The sequence below is a fragment of the Chrysochloris asiatica genome, unplaced genomic scaffold (assembly GCF_000296735.1).
Source record: "Chrysochloris asiatica unplaced genomic scaffold, ChrAsi1.0 scaffold00195, whole genome shotgun sequence".
Lineage (NCBI taxonomy): Eukaryota > Metazoa > Chordata > Mammalia > Afrosoricida > Chrysochloridae > Chrysochloris > Chrysochloris asiatica.
The window spans coordinates 1495538-1510002 of NW_006408713.1; positions in this window are offsets into that span (position 1 = coordinate 1495538).

Genomic DNA, 14465 nt, shown 5'->3' on the forward strand with positions numbered 1-14465 from the left:
AATATTGAAAGGGCCATGGACTGCCAAAAGAACCAACAGATCTGTGTTGGAAGAAGTGCAGCCAGAGTGCCCCTTGGAGGTCAGGCTGGCTAAACTTTATCTCTCATACTTTGGACAGGATATCATGTTTGGTAAGGTGGAGGGTCAATGAAAAAGAGCAAGACCCCCAGCGAGATGGATTGCCAAAGTGACAGCATCAATGGGCTTAAGTGTGGCAACAATTGTGAGGTTGGCCCAGGATTGGGCAGTATTTTATTCTGTAGTGCATAGGACCACTATGAGTTGGTACCAACTCGATGGCACCTAACTACAAAATCAACAATTCACCAAAATAAAGGAAGCCTCAGGAGATGGGTTGATACAAAGAACTCAAACATGCCTGAGACTATGACGATGGCACAGGACCCAGCCAAGCCTTGTTCTGTTATAAATAAGGTCAACATGAGTCAGAGTCAACTCAACAGCACCTAACAACAAAGGATGGGCTTGCCTATGCATATTCATTCAGCTTACTACCAAAACAATAGCTAGTGTTCAACTTTGCCCTTAGAAAGTAGAATAATTTTGGTTTAAGGTAGGAAATGTTGGTTTAAGGTAAGGAGTCCTGGTGTGATGCTTTGAGTTAATGTGCTGGAATATAAGGTCAGTTTGAATCGCAAAGTTGGAGGTTCAGGCTCACCAACTTGATGGCACTTAACAACAACAGCAAGGTAAAACAAAGTAGTAACAGATATAGATCTTTTGTGTATGTGTGTGTGCATGGTTTGAATCTTGAGTAGTTTGACTTCATTTAAGAGTGTTTGTCTTGATTTCTCATTGTGATTGAAGTAAAGTATCCCTTTCAGGCAATGCAGTCCAGCTAACACTTGCCCGTGTATAATGGACGCAATGAAAGAAGTGTGGCAGCATCAGCATTTATGGGAACTCTTGGAGGGGATCTACTGTAATTATTCACTCAAGATCAGACACAACATCCTCTTTCTGTGGACACTGATGTGACTCCAAACATTTTCAAATGTGTCTTCACTGTCTATAGCATGTCAAAAGGAAAGAAAGCAGACATTTACTGAGTGCTTACCTCATGCCAGACATTGTAAAATACACAGCTTCCTCTGAATGTATTTTGTCTGTTACTAGAAAATTCTTGTTTTTGTTGTTAAGTGCTGTTGAATCAGTTCTGACCCATAGCAACCCTGTATAGAGTTTCTAAGAAGCAGCTAGTGAGCTTGAACTGCCAACCTTGCAGTTCAAACGGCTTTGCATTCTGATGCATTAACTCACAGCGCACACACATCATGTGTTTTATGCTTGGTGGCTTACTTTGACTTGATGGTTTAGCTTTCTTTGTTGCTCTATTTTTACAAGTGAAAACACTGGAATTTAGAGAGGTGTTGTGGGTCAATACACTGGACTGCAAAGTCAGTTTGAACCACTAGGTTGACAGTTCAAACTCAACAGCTGCTCGTCAGAGTCACCATGGGCCAGAACTGACTAGATGGCACTTAAGAACAACACCAACAAGAAATATCAATAACCTCTATCGCTGCAACATTCCATTACTGGAAGGAGGGATGCATTTTGATTTTGGGAAATGGCAAAAGCCATTTGGAGCTAAAGTTGTTGACTGATATGGTAACCAAATAGGGAATTTTGTTTGTTGTTTTTGCTGTTGTTAAGTGCCATTGAGTCTGGACCAATTCTCAGCGACCCTAAGCAAAACAGAATAAAGCATTGCCCAGTCCTGCACACCTAACTCACAACAATTATTACTCCTGAGCACATTGCTGCTTCCACTGTGCCAATACTTCTCCTTGTATGCACACAAGATGGGGGAAGAAAGGAGATGTTTTCTGGTAAAGAATTAATGTTTTCCAAAGCCTGGAATTAATATCCCAACATCATCTTCAGAAAACCTAGAACTTCTCCAAAAGACAAATTGTTATCTGTTGCTCATAGTTTAGAGGAACTGAGTTTAAATTCATCTCTGAAAGAGAGTTTTTATTTACATTTCTTATATTTTCTCAAACATTTACTTCACTCTATTTTCTAAGCAGAGATCCTGATGTTACAAGTGATTAATGTGCTTAGCTGATAAATAAAAAGATACAGCTTAGAGCCAACCTAAATTTGTCTCAGAGGAAAAGCTCAGAGATTTTCTTCTGAAAAAAATCAGCCATTGAAAGCCCTGTTGGTCTGACACACATGAGGTCACCAGCAGTCCAGGCTGACTCAATAACAGTTGGTCTCTTTGTTTGTTGGTTCGTCTGTTTGGCTTTTCCTTTCTTTCTTCCAGGCATTCATTAAAGTGAATCTTTGATGAATGCTCACAATATTCCTGTGAAGCCATGTATCCCCATTTTGCATATGAGGAAGGTGCAGTTCATTGAGGTGAAGTAGCTTGCTTCATGTCAGACAGCTAATAATAGAAGGAGCCAGAATTTACATTCAAAGAGTCAGGTGGTAGAGTCTGTGTTCTTAACCATCATACTGTGGTTTTCACAAACCAAATACTCACAGATCCAGTAATGGTGTATTATGGGAAGAGTGGATTGTCATGAAAATATTCTTCTTGTTCATTTTGTAAATAACAGAGCATGCAACCTGTATGTCTACTCTATTAATGTCCATCCGTGAACAACAACCAGAGAAGCAATAATGAACCAAGGCTATTAGGTCATTTTCCAGCACTAGTAAATTATGTTCCCTAGGAGCTAAGTATACAATCTGTGGTCCTATCTCTTACAGCATTGAGTCTTTATTTTTTAAATGTTCTTAACTGAGCAAAGATTTTAAGCGTGAACTTTTTATCTACTCTATTTGGAAGACTATTTATTTTTCTTGTTTCTCAAGCGTATGGACAAGAGTATAACGAAAGGATACTTTTATTCTGTGAGAAGAATAGGTTTACATTAAAATATATAGTCTGGGGTCCTGGTGTGACTCTTCAGGATAAGCAGAGGCTTTCTAACTGCATGGTTGGTGGCTGAAACCCACCAGCCTGTCCTTGGAAACCCTATACAGGGTCACCATGAATCACCATCCTCTGAAGATGTAAGAGATGGTCTTTTCTTACCTCCTTCAACTTTTGGTAGTCCTAGGTGTGTTTTGGTATGAGGCACCATTGTTTCAATCTCTGCCTCTATCTTCCCATGGCCATTTTCTAATGTCTTTATCTGAATCTCTCCTTATAAGGAAGGAGCCCTGATAAAATAGTGTATTATTTTATTATTCACCACAAGGTCAGTAGCTTGAATCTACCACTTGCTCCACAGAGAGAAGATGAGGCTTTCTGCTCCTTAATGATTTACAGCTCAGATACCCTATATATACATGGTCTCAGTGAGTCAGAATAAATTTAGTAGTGCACTACCACCACCACTACTACTTTCTTATAAGGAATCAAGACATATTGGGTTAGACCCACCTTTGATCCAATGACGTCACATTAACTAGTTATAGCTGCAAAGATGTTTCCAAAACCAGATAATTTCTACAAATAATCGTAATTATCTGTTGGGGAGACATAATTAAGTCCATAAGGCCCTGCTATACATTTATATGGCTGAGATAACTTTGTGATCAACGTAGCTAGTGAACATGATCTCTGGTTTTATGGAAAGAGCACAAATTGAAATTGCTCAATGTCATAAAGGAGCACTCTGCTAAGCCTTGGTGGCATATTATGTGATGTCGATATTACTTTTAACATTTTCCTATCTACCCACCAATAAGAAATGAAAATTCCTGAAGAAACTGAAAAGTCCTCACAAGTAGACTGATAAATTTCATGATACATGGAGAGAAAAGTGAACTTGTCAATGATTTCATTCCACTTGAAGCAATAATCAACATTCATAGAAGCAGCAGTTAAGAAAATAAATGGCATATTGCATTGGGGAAATCTTCCACAAAAGATCTCTCTTTAATATGTTTGGAAGCAAAAATGTCACTTTTATGACTAAGGTGTGTCTTTTTAATGACTTCAATTGCATGTGAAAGTTGGCTTAAGTAAAATGAAAACAGAAATATTCATTCATTTGATATGTGGTGTTGGTAAAGTATATTGACTAAGCAATGGACTTCCAAAAGACAAGAAAATCAGTCTTAAAAGAAGTACAACCAGATGTGAAGATGGTAAGACTTTGGCTCACTTACTTTAGAAACATCATCAGCAAAGACAAATCACTAAAGAAGGACATCATGGTTGTTAATGCAGAAGGTCAGCATAAGTGAGGGAAAAGCTCACTGTAGCAATAGCACCAACAATGCACACAAAAATGCCCACAACTATAAAGACGGTGCATATAGGATAAGGTTTTGTTCTGTTATACATGACGTCTCCATGAGTTGGAGCCACCTCATCAGCAAATAAGTTCACACCAACGAGAAAATTATTTTATAATTTGGGCTCAGTTCCAAGAGGCAGAGTTTCCACTCCAAAACCCTTCATAATGTATCTTGTCATCAGTGTTTGTGAACTTAAGGAATAAAGAGTCCGAAACACTTTCTTTCCTTGCACCTCCAAGGCTGTTGTCTCTGCAAGTTAACATTTGGATGTGCTAGAGAAGCCCCCACACTGAGATCTTCTAAGCATGAGCTAAAATCTCCATTGTAATAGCACCTTTCATTAAAATTTCCTTTAGTGGAAAAGAAATATTTCAATGCTTGAAAGATTATATAGACAGTCTCCACATCCTTTAGATATGCATGAAACTTGCTAAAGACCTTGCAAGATCACAGTGTATATCAGCAATAAAGTTCACTTAGTGTTGGCTACTTGACTTTAAAAATCTGTGTACATTGATGAGGAAGGACAAGAGGAGATCTTAAATGAAAGCAACTGAAGTGTCCCACCTCTTCCTGATTATATAAAGTTCATTGTGCCTGACCCACTGTCTTGGCAGGGATTAACTCCATTCATGTATATTTTTCATTCCTCCCACCAGCTTTGAGAGCAAAGGAGAGGCTTACTGCTTGTTATAAATATGTAATATGAAAGCTGTGCAGGCTCTCTGCAAATATTCCAGGGTTTAATAACAGTTCTCAAGACTTAAGCTTTGCAGATCCCTGATATCACAGGTGTCTCAGTTACCACGCTGCAGTCATGCTTTTTCAGAATTTATTTGAATATTTCAACATTTTAAGCTATGTGCATCTGTCCAAGGCTGACCCAAGTCTGAAATCTTAGAAATCTCAAACCTTGCTTTGGAAGCACAAAGGAAAAAGTCAAACTTGGAGACAGCCTGAAGACTCTTTCAGACAATCCGCCCACTCTAAGTGTCTAAAAAAGACACTGTCAAAAATGAAATCTATCCTACATTTCCAAGTCAGACACAAAAGAAAAAGTGTTCTGGGTTAAATGTGGTGCTGAAAAGTGAGACACAAAACAGTTCTTGAGGAACAGAGCAGAGTTTCAGAATCTGTGCATGCTGATGACACAGAGAGGAATTTACATTGAATTGCAGACGTTATCTTGATGAACAACTAATTATAGATGTGTTGGTTATTGAGGCTCTGCTAGCATATTTCTTTTTACCTATAAAATTCTACCACATAGTTGAATGTTTTATGGAATTATGTTTGTGGACATTATTACATCTGTTCCAATTTTATTTATGATGCACTGTTTAATGTATAGAAATGTGATTACGGCTCTGATTTACAATGCTTTCCTTCATCACACATATTTCCTGAATAATATCATTTAATATATTTTCTCAGAGGTGCTACTAAAAACCATAAGAAATAACTACAGTGTTTTAATAAGATTTTAAATGTTTTGTTTATCAGACCTCAGTTTTAACTTTTCAGGATTTTAATTGATTCTAGACTCTTTTTACTTCTAAGTTAAATGAAGTTTCATTTCTGAGATCTATCACTCTCCAGCTTCTAAAATTGGGTTATTGTTTGTTGCCATCAAGGCAGCGCTGACCTTATGTGCAGCAGAATGAAACAACTGTGCCATCTTCATGATTGTGGGTATATTGAGTCCATTGTTGAGGATATAGTGTTGATCCATTTCATTGAGGGTTTACTTGTTTTCACGGACCCTCTACTTGGGTAACCATGATATCCTTATATAGCAATTATTATTGTTGCAAAGTACTCATGAGTTGGTCCCGACTTCTAGCAATACTGTATAGGGTTTCCGAGGCTTTAACTTTACAGGAGCAGAAAGCCTCATCTTTCTTTCATGGAGTGGCTGACAGACTTAAATCATGGACCTTGTGGTTCACAGTCCATTGCTTATCATATGGAGTCCATTGTTCTTGTTTAATGGCATGGTCAAAGTAAGTAAACTGAAGTCTTGCTATCATTGCTAAGGAGAAATTTGTTAGTATTTATTGAAAGACTGATTTGTTCATTCATCAATATGGCATCCCACATTATTTTCAATCACCACAGTCTCTTTGTCATACTGCTGTGATTTCCATGTGTTGTAGGAGAAGGACTGAACTACTAATTACAAGATCCACAGTTCAACCAATGTCATTCTCAGAAATCCTCTCCAGGGTTGCTAACAGTTGGGATAGACTCAATGGCACAAAACAACAACAATGATACATAAAGATGGCTAGACTTTGTCGCATATACTTTGGACATGTTATCAGGATAGACTAGTCCCTGGAAAAGGCATCATGCTTGGTAAAGTAGTGGTTCATTTAAAAAGAGGACCATTCCCAGAACTGGATTGACACAAGAGCACAACAATGGGATTAAAGATAACAATTGTGACGCTGACTCAGGATCATGCAGTGTTTAATTCTGTTGTGAAAAGTGTTCCCTATGTGTCAGAATTGGCTCAGTGAGACCTAACAACAACAACAACAAGCTACCTAAGGTTATGCCATTCTTATTTGAATTACCACACACAATCACTCAGAGTTTCAGCTGTGTGTACAGATTTTCTAGAATAGCAGCCTGAGTATCTACTTCTAAAAATTATCCAGTAAAAATCTATGTAATCCAAATTGGATAGAAGACACTATAAATTGTATTCCTATCTATTGTTAGGTGCCATTGTGTTGGTTCTGACTCACAGTGTCCTTATACACAACAGTATGAAACACTGCCCAATTCTGCACCACCTCACAATTATTGCATTTGATTTCTTGACTTCTGCTTGGATGAGGGTTGATGGTTAATCCAAGAAGAATGAAGTCCTTGACAACTTCAAACTTTGATCCATTGATAAGACTGTTGTTTATTGGTCCAATGGTGAGGTTTTTGTTTTTTTACATTGAGATGCAATCCGTACAGATGGCTGCTGTCTTTGATCTTCATTAGTAAGTATTTTAAGTCTTCTTCACTTTCAGTAAGAAGGGTTGTATCATCTGCATATTTGCAGGTTGTTAATGAGTCAACTTCCAATCTTGATGCCACGTTCTTCAGATTATTTGCTCAGAATACAGATGGAATAAATATGGTGAGAGAATACATTTCTGGTGTACAACATTCCTAATTTTAAACTACTTGGTGTACCCTTGTTCTGTTCAAACAACTGCCTTTTTGTCTATGTACAGGTTCCTCATGATAATAATTAGGTGTTGCAGACTACTCATTCTCTGCAATGTTGTCCATAGCGTGTCATGACTACACAGATGAAAGCTTTTGTATGGTCAGTCAAGTAGAGGTAAGCACATTTCTGGTGTTCTCTGCTTTGAACCAAGATTCATTTGAAATCAGAAATGGTATCATTTTTCTATATCCTAGTCTAAATCTGGCTAGACCTCTGACATTTCCCTTTCAATGCAGCCACTTTTTTATTATCTTCAGAGAAATTTTACATACATGTGATATCAATAATGTTGTTAGATGATTTCCACATTTCATTGGGTTACCTCTATTTGCAATGTGCACAAATAAGGATTTCTTTCAATCACTTTGCCAGGTAGCTGTCTTCCAAATTTCTTGGCATAGACGAATGATTACATCCAGTGAAACATCAATTAGTGGGAAGATTTCAATTTGTATTCCATCAATTCCCATGGCTTGTTTCTTGTAAATACCTTCAGTGTACCTTGGCCATCCCTCTTCAGTACCATTGGATCTTAATCATTTGGCACCTTTAGAAATAGTTGAAAATTGACCGTATCTTTTTTGGTACAGTGACTCTGTGTATTCTTTACATATTATTTTGATGCTTTCTGCATCATTCAATTTTGTGCCTGTAGAATCCTTCACTATTTCAACTTGAGGCATATTTTCTTTTCAATTATTTTAACTTGGGAAATGCTCAGCATGTTCTTCCCTTTTGGTTTTCTAACTCAAGGTCATTGAACATTTCACTATAATATTTGACTTTGTCTTCTTTATAGGCCACTCAGAATATCTATTCAGTTCTATACCTCCTCATTTCTTCCATTTGCTTTAGCATCTCTATTCTTTAGAGCAAGTTTCAGAATCTCTTCATACATCCAATTTGCTCTTTTCTTTCTTTCTTGTCTTCTTGACTTATAGCATTCTAATATATTAAATGCTATTAATAATTGACTCCTATACATTTTGTTAAAATATGCAAAGACCTGGAGTTATAAAACCAAAAGGGAAGAACTCACTCTGAATTTATCAAACTGAGGGAACTGAAGAAAAAAATCAAGCCTCGACTTGTGTTATTCAAAGATTCTCAAGGCAAATTATTGAATAATGCAGAAAACATCAAAAGAAGATGGAAGGAATACACAGAGTCACTATATCAACAGGAAATGGTTAATGTTCAACCATTTCATTTGGTAGTATATTATCAACTGCCAATGATCCTGAAGGAATTGGCAAAAACTTGAATGAATACAAATTTAAAGCTATCAACAAAGTGAGGTGGCATTGGGTGCACTCACTCATGTAGTCTAAAAAATTTGGAAGACAACTACCTGGCCAACTGATTGGAAGAGATCCATATTTGTATCCATTCCAAAGAGAGGTGACCCAGTGGAATTTAGAAATCAACAGACAATATCATTGATATCCCATGTGAGTAAAGTTTTACTAAAGGTAATGCAGAAATGGCTGCAACCATGCTTTCATAAAGAACTTACACAGGATCAAATTGGATTCAGAAAAGGACATGGAGTAAGGAATATCATTGCAGACCTCAGATGGATCTTGGCTGAAAACAGAGAATACCTAAAAGATGTTTTCCTGTGCTTTATTGACTATGCAAAGGGTTTGATTGTCTAGATCATGACAAGATATGGAAAGCATTGCAAAATTTGAGTATTCTGGAACACTTATTTGTACTTATGAGGAACTTGTATATAGACCAAGAGATAGTAGTTTGAACAGAATAAAGGAATACCAAATGGTTTTAAATTAGGTAAGGTATGTGACAAGGTTGTATTCTCTCAACACAGTTATTCAACCTGTATGCTCAGCAAATAATCTGAGAAGCTGGGTTATTTAAAGAAAAACATGGTATCAGGATTGGAGAATGGCTCATTAACAACCTGCGATATGCAGAGGATACAACTTTGCTGCCTAAAAGTGAAGAGGACTTAAAATATTTACTGATGAAGATCAAAGACCACAGCCTTCGGTATGGATTACATCTCAATGTAAAGAAAACAAAAATCTTCACCTCTGCACCAATAAACAACATTCTTATCAATGGATCAAAGATTGAAGTTGTCAAGAACTTCATTCTTCTTGGATCAACCATCAACCCTCCTTGAAGCAGCAGTCAAGAAATCAAACAATGTACTGCATTAGACAAATCTGCTGCAAAAGACCTTTTTTAAGTGTTGAAGAGCAAATATGTCAGCTTGAGGACTAAGGTGTGCCTGACCCAAACCTTGGTATTTTCAATAACCTCATATGCATATGAAACTTGGACAGGGAATAAGGAAGACCGTAAAAGAATTAATGCTTTTGAGTTATGGTGTTGAAGGAGAATATTCAAAATACCATGGGCTGCCAGAAGAACCAATAGATCTGTGTTGGATGAAGTACAGCCAAAGTGCTAATTGGAGGCCAGGATGGCCAGACCTTGTCTCTCATACTTTATCCAGACATATTGTCAGGAGGGACCAGTCACTGCAAAAGGCTACCATGTTTGGTAAGGTGGAGGGTCAGAGAAAAAGAGGACAACCCCCCACGAGATGGATTGGCAAAGTGACAGCATCAATGGGCTCAAGCGTAGCAACGATTGTGAAGTTGGCCCAGGAACTGGCAGTGTTTCATTCTTGTGTGCATAGGGTCACTTTGAGTTGGAACCAATTCAATGGCACCTATCAACTATTACAGGAAAACGTGTTGCTTGTTTTTAAAATGTGTAATTAAGTTGTTCTGGTGTAGCACTGTAGGATAAGCACTTGGCCATAAAGTTGTTTTGAATTGCAAATGCAAACCCACTGATTAGTAAGATGCATCTGATAGCATGAACTGACTTCCAATGTACTTTTCTGTTTTTGTGAAGTGCCATTGAGTCAATTCCTTTCAAAACGACCCTGTGTAGGGTGTCCAAGGAGCATTGGTGGGTTTGACCCACCAACCGTGTGGTTCCCAGACCAGTGCTGATCCTACAGCACCACACCAGGAGTCCAATAGCCTTTACTCAGGAATAAATTTTCACCCACACCATTGAAAACGGTCGACCTTTCAAATTCACAAGCTACTCCACTGGAATAGAGGTCTGACGATGTTCTCCTGCAAACATGGACGGCCTAGGATATTCATGGGGCCAGTTCTTCTTTTCCTAAGGGGAATTTTGAGATTGAATTAATGACACAAACAACATCCCATTTTATAATTCATTAGAAAAATTGAGTTAAACTCAATTTTATTGCTAGATTAACAAATGTACTGATTTAAAATGATAAGGAATGGAAAGTACAATACAAGCATACAGTAAGGTAGCAGTCTAACACACTATAGGATGCTCATTGTGGATCCTAACCAGAGTCATAATGTAGCCATTAAAGTATGTGAAATCACAAAGAATGAATCATCGTGGACTTTTTATTAATAATTGTGTCATAAAATAGGAAACAGAACATGAGAAAAATTGTACTGATTTATGTTTCCTATTGTAAAAATATAGAACTCTGATATGACTAAATCAAGGCTGTAGTGATTGCAGACTGTTGAGATCTCCCTTTACCTAAGATTGTTCAACAACTTGGACCTCTAATGCCATGTGATATCACAATCACCTGAGAAGTCTCATGACTGAGACCTCTAATCACCTGAGATCTCTCATTATCAGAGACATTTCATCACCTAAGATCACTCATCACCTGAGATCCCACATAACCTGAAAAAGCACACCACCTAAGACCTCTTATCACCTGAGATCTCTCATCACCAAGAAACCACCAATCATCTGAGTACTTTTATCACCAAGAGATCATTCATCACCTGAAATCTCTCTTTATCTGAGATTCCCCCATCACCTGAGATCCCACATAATCTAAAATCCCTTACTACCTAAGATGTCTTATCACCTGACATATCACCGTCATCTCACAGCCACACCCTCTCCAACATGACTTTATTTAATGATAGTGGGTTATTTTGTCTTTGGTGTTATAAATTGAATTTTCCTCCTGATCATCTGATGTGAAATACTTGCTGTAACTCTCCTAATTGGTGTGTGAGCAAGCACAGATAGAAAACATAATCCCATTTTAATAGTCGCATTACAATCATCAAAACAAAAGACGTTTTAAATATTCAATTAATGCAAAAGGTAGAAACTATCAGAATTACAAAAACAAAAAATTATAAACACAACTTCAATCAACTGCCTTACTCTCACAACAGAAAGGTTAGATAAAATACAGATAATAAATTCAAAAACCATCAGTCTATCCTGAGATTTTATCTTTTCCATCTTGAGTGGAAAACTGTGATGTGTGAACTGCTCATCAAAATGTGGGTAGATTTTGGTTGCCTCTGTTTAAGTGTATTTCAATAGAATTGTTTTCTTCTTTTCACGTAATATTATCACATTGCTTCTTGATTTCTTTTGCTCTTTACACTTTCTATTGTTTATAAAATTATAAGGAAAGGAAAGTACAATACAAACATATGGTAAGATTGCAGTCTAACACATTATAGGATAGCTCAGAGTGGATACTAATCAGAGTCATAATGTGTTCACTAAAGAATTTAAAATCACAACGAATGAATCATGATGGACTTTTTAATAATAATTGGGTCATAAAATATGAAACAGAAAACAAGAAAAATAAATGAAATGTGAATGAAAATCAGAAAAGAAGGAAAGGAGATGTGAAAGAAAGGAAAAGAGAAGATGAAAGTAACAAAGGAAGAAGTGAAAGATGTAAGCAGGAAATGGGGTAAAGAAGGAGAGAATATATGTACAGGAAAATTAATTATAATATATGCATAGGAAATTTATTTTGTCTAAGGTTTTATGGTTCCAGAAAAGATTCTGTTTCCCTCCCCTGAAATAATTGTGAATGTGAATTTGTGAATCCATAAATATGAGTGTCTTAGTTTTCTAATGCTACTTTAACAAAAATATCACAGGTGTGTGTCTTCAACTCAAGCTATACTGATCATTAGTGTTGACTGGAATGCAAAGGTTGGAAATAAAAAGGAAGGTTCAATATTTGGAAAATATGGCCTTGGTGATAGAAATTATGCTGGAGATCTCATGATAAAATTCTGCAAAACCAATTATTTGTTTCTTTCAAATACCTTCTTTAGACAGCATAAGAGACAATTATATACACCGACTTCACCAAATGGAATGCACAGAAATCAGGTTGATGACATCAGGGGAAAGCGATGATGGAAAAGCTCAATATCATCAACCAAAACAAGGTCAGAGACAGATTGTGGAATAGACCATTAATTGCTCATATTCAAATTCAGATTGAAGGTGAAGAAAATGAAAACAAGTCCAGTAGAACCAAAATATGACCTTGAATACATCCCACCTGAATATAGAGATCATCTGAAGAACAGATCTGACATTAAACCCTGAAGGTCAAAGACCAGAATAGTTTTGGAATGACATTAAGAACATCATAGAAGAAGAAAGCAAAAAGTCATTAAGAAGACAAGAAAGAAAGAAAAGACCAAAATGGATGTCAGAAGAGACACTGAAACTTACTCTCCAGCATAGAGATGCTAAAGCAAATGGAAGAAATGAGGATGTGCAAGAGATGAACAGAAAATTTCAAAGATCAGCTCGAGAAGACCAAGTCAAATATTACAAAAAAAATGTGCAAAGATCTGGGGTCAGAAAACCAAAAGGGAAGAACATGCTTAGCATTTAACAAGCTGGAGGAACTGAAGAAAAAATTTCAAGCCTCTACTTTCATTATTGAAGGATTCTCTGGGCAAATTATTGAATAATGCAGAAAGCATCAAAAAAAGATGGTGGGAATACACAGAGTCACTGTACCAAAAGGGAATGGTTAATATTGAACCATTTCAGGGGTAGCATATGATCAAGAGCCAATGATACTGAAGGAGGAAGTCCAAGGTGCTTTGAAGGAATTGACAAAGAACGAGGCACCAAGAATTGATGGAAAAAACATTGAAATCTTTCATGAAAGTGAGGCTGCACTGGAGGCACTCACTCATCTATTCCAAGATATTTGGTAGCTAACTGTCTGTCCAACTGATTGGAAGAGATCTGTATTGTGCCAATTTTAAAGAGAGGTGACCCAACAGAAAGCAGAAATAACCAGACAACATCTTTGCTATCCCATGCAAGAAAAGTTTTACTAAAGGGAATACAGAAATTACTACAACCATAGATTGATAGAGAACTTCCAGAGATTCAAGCCGGATTCAGCAGGGGATGCGGAGCAGGGATACCCATGCTTTCGGCCGATGGATCTTGGCGGAAAACACAGAATACCAAAAAGATGTTTACCTGTGCTTTATTGACTATGTAAGAGTTTTTGATTGTGTGTATCATGACAAGCTATGGACAACATTGCAAAGTATGAGTATTCCAGACACTTAATTGTGCACATGAGGAATCTGTACATAGACTAAGAGGCAGTTGCTCAAATAGAACATGGAAACATTTAATGGTTTAAAATTAAGGAAGGTATGTGACAGGGTTGTGTTCTTTCACCATATTTATTCAATCTGTATGATGAGCAAATAATCTGAGAATCTGGGTTTTATGAAGAAAAATGTGGCATCAGGTTTGGAGGAAGACTCATTAACAACCTGTGATATGCAGATGATACAGCTATGCTTGCTGAAAGTGACCCTATATTTTATTATTTTATTAAAATACTGACCCTATATTTTATTAAGTTCTTCCTCTTTTTATGACAGTCTGTTTTATTCTGAGATCTCCCCGACCTCCTTACCAATTCAATCTCTGTCACTCTACTTTTCCCTTATTTCACTTTATAGTTGTCTTTATCATAGACTGGCCTCTCAGATCCCAAGATTTCATTGTTGCAGTTTTGTTCTGCTTTGGACTCTTCCATCCCTACACCAAGTCCTGGGTGGTATTGTGACATATGTCAATC